The sequence below is a fragment of the Monopterus albus genome, unplaced genomic scaffold (genome assembly GCF_001952655.1).
Source record: "Monopterus albus unplaced genomic scaffold, M_albus_1.0 scaffold522.1, whole genome shotgun sequence".
Classification (NCBI taxonomy): domain Eukaryota; kingdom Metazoa; phylum Chordata; class Actinopteri; order Synbranchiformes; family Synbranchidae; genus Monopterus; species Monopterus albus.
Window position 1 is genome coordinate 187,723 of NW_018128402.1, and position 3,424 is coordinate 191,146.

The window sequence follows — 3,424 nt, forward strand, 5'->3', positions numbered from 1 at the left end:
GCTATTTTCCCCCAAGCTAACTCTTTCTCTTTCGCCGCTGCAGCCGTGTTGTTGTTGTTGTTTTTTTTTTTTACGAAATATGGGCTCGTAGTCACTATATGCTTGTAGTAGCACATCCATTTCTGTCGGGAAAAACGCAGACCTATTTTGGCTTGGTCCTGTTGCCATGGTGACTCGTAATTTCTTCACTCCATTGTTCAGGGCTTCTTATAGTCGCGTGGCACGCGCCTAACTCTGAGTCAGACAACTCAGAGTTGCTTAAACCAACTCTTTTCAGCTGTTCTGAAACCGAAAACTCTGAGTTTTCCAACTCTGAGTAAGTCAACTCAGAGTTCAGGCCTGAACTCTGAGTTTGTTGAACCGCCTTCTTGAAATAGGCCCCTGGACACTCAGCATGAGAGCAAAGCTGTCATCTGTCAGGTGGGAGGTGTTTTCATCTCACCTGCAGTGCATTGTTCCCCACGCAAAGGTAACAGCTCTGTCTGTCATGCGTCTACTGGGAATGATGTCAGCCATTTACGTTGTGGTCCCCCTCGGTCTTCTTCACATGAGGAAGCTCCAGTGGTGGTTTGGCCACTGTTAGCACACTGGGAGTTCCCCTAGGCAGGGTTACATCACACATCTCGATGTTCACAGACATGTCTCTGCTCGGCTGGGGAGGCACTTTTCTGTCACAGGCTGTAGAAGGACAGTGGAATCATACCACGTCTCTCCACATCAAGTGTCTGGAACTGGCTACAGTGCTCAAAGTTTGAAGCACTTTGCACCGGTACTGAGACAAAAATACATAGAAACCAATCCTTCCTGCTATGGAGGACCATCAACTAGTAGACAAGATGAATAAGTTTTATTGCAGGTTAGAGAATAAAAACTCACCCCTCACCCTCCCCAACTCAGACCCAGTGGTCGCTCCCCCAACTATTACCACCCTTCCCCAAAGCCCCCCACCTCTAACGGTCTGTGAAAAGAATGCGCGTGGCCTTTTTAAAAAACAAAAGATCACAAAGGCACCAGGCCCAGATGGCGTGACCCCTCCTGCCTGAAATGTGCCTATAAGCTGGCCACCATATTCACACTCATCTTCAACAGGTCACTGGAGCTGTATGAAGTCCCCTCCTGCTTCAAACGCTCCAGCATCATCCCAAGAAACCCTCCATTAGTGGACTTTATGACTACAGACCTGTCGCCCTGACATCTGTAGTTATGAAGTCCTTTGAAAACCTGGTGTTGGCCCACCTGAAGGACATTGTAGACCCACCTGCTGGACCCCATGCAGTTTGCCTGCCGGGCAAATAGGTCAGTGGATGACGCAGTGAACATGGCACTGCATTACATCCTGCAACACCTTGGTTCCCCAGGGACCTACGCATGGGCCCTCTTTGTGGACTTCAGCTCGGCGTTCAACACTGTCATCCTGGACACCTTCCACTCCAAATTGACCCAGCTTAATGTGTCTGCCCCCACCTGTCATTGGATCACTAGCTTTCTAACAGACAGGAAGCAGCAGGTGAGGCTGGGAAAAACCACATCTAGCACCAGGACAATCAGCACAGGCTTCTCCCCTTTTGTTTTCACTCTACACCAATGACTGCATCTCAAAGGACCCCTCTGTTAAGCTCCTAAAGTTTGCATATGACAATGGTCATTGGACTCATCCGAGATGGTGACGAGTCAGCCTACAAACGGGAGGTTGAGCAGCTGGTCCTGGTGTAGTCACAGCAACCTAGAGCTGAACACATTCAAAACATTGGAGATGACAGTGGACTTCAGGAAGAGCCCCCTCACCATATGTGGCAAAACTGTATCAGTAGTAAAGTCCTACAATTTCTCTGCTGTTACTGTATGTGCTGGATTGTATCAGGGGCATCTTTGCACAGCCTGCACCTGGGGTCCTGCCTGGTATGGTAGACCCCGGCCTCTATTGATCTTGTACTTAGAGCCTGTTCTTGTGCTGCCAGGATTAGTGCCTCTGTGCAGTCTTTCAGTCCAGCCACTGGTAGGATTTTTTGATATCAGCCACTTCTATCTGACAGTGGTACATAACGTGCAGAGGTTTGTCCTTCCATGACGGTTCCTGCTCTTCCTTCCCTTGTTCTTCTGGTTTCTGCTGCCTGAGGTATTCACTAAGCACGTCATCACTCGGGGCCATCTGCCCGATGTATTCATGGATCTTTGTTGTTTCATCCTGGATAGTGGCTTGACACTCACTAATCCTCAGCCTCCTTCCTTCCACTTATTGTACAGTCTCAGGATGCTGGATTTGGGGTGAAGCCCTCCGTGCATTGTAAGGAGCTTCCTTGTCTTGATGTCAGTGGCCTCTATCTCCTTCAGCCAATTTATTATGCCAGCGGGGTACCTGATGACTGGCAGGGTGTAGGTGTTAATTGCCTGGACTTTGTTCTTTTAATTCAGCTGACTTCTCAGGACTTGCCTTCCTTGTGGCCTCTTCATGGTTCCCATTTGCCTGCGGGATCTTGTGAGGAAAGTTCTTTTATTTGAGAAGAGAAGACTAATAAAAAAGATATATATTTCACTATGTGAAATTTATTATGCATTAACGTATCAAAATTAGCATGTGCACATGGCTCTTTACTGTTTAGGATAAACAGAAAAGACTGTCCTCAACTTGCCGGTATACAATATTTGTATGAAAAGGTGCTACTATCTAATTGGTCAAAAACTGTTGGGGAGAAGCCGTGGTTTAGACTTAGCTCTCCCGTGATTAGTCCTTCAGTCTGTCCGTCCTCCAATTATCCTCTCTGCTCCAATGGTCGTGGACAGCCCGCTAGAAAGAGGAGGAATACCTATATAGCCTTAATTCCTACATACACACTTACTTCTTCCTTTGTTTCCAACTAACTGCTCCATTTTAGGCATTGCTTTCCGGTTCCACTGAAACTGCTCAGCCTGCCCGTGTGTGTGTGTGTGTTTGTGTGTAATGGTTCTACCTTTGAAGTTTTCTCCTCTTCCTGGCTTCAGATCTAATCTCTGTTTTCTAACCATAGTGTCCCAATGAACTCTAATTCCCCTGGTTTCATCTGCCAGGTGGTGATAGTAAAGTAACTGTGGACCCTCTTTGCCAAAGCTGTAAATCTAATGAGATTCAGTGTTTTAGTAAACCAGTCCCTTTGATGTTAAACAGTGCTCCGAGTTGGCTAACACAATAAATATTGACCAGTGATATAGTGAACACATAGGGCGATATGTAACTACATGAACATAACTGCAAGATTAAAGTATATAAACTTGTGTGTTATATAATAAAAAACCTTAACTAATCCTATTCATATCTATGTAAAAATAAAAATAACCCTAACAATCTCAAGGTACTTGTAGCTGCCCTCAGCATCTGCTATGTTGCCTTCTGGTATATGCTATATGCTATAGCAGTAGCACATAGCATATACATATATATATATATATA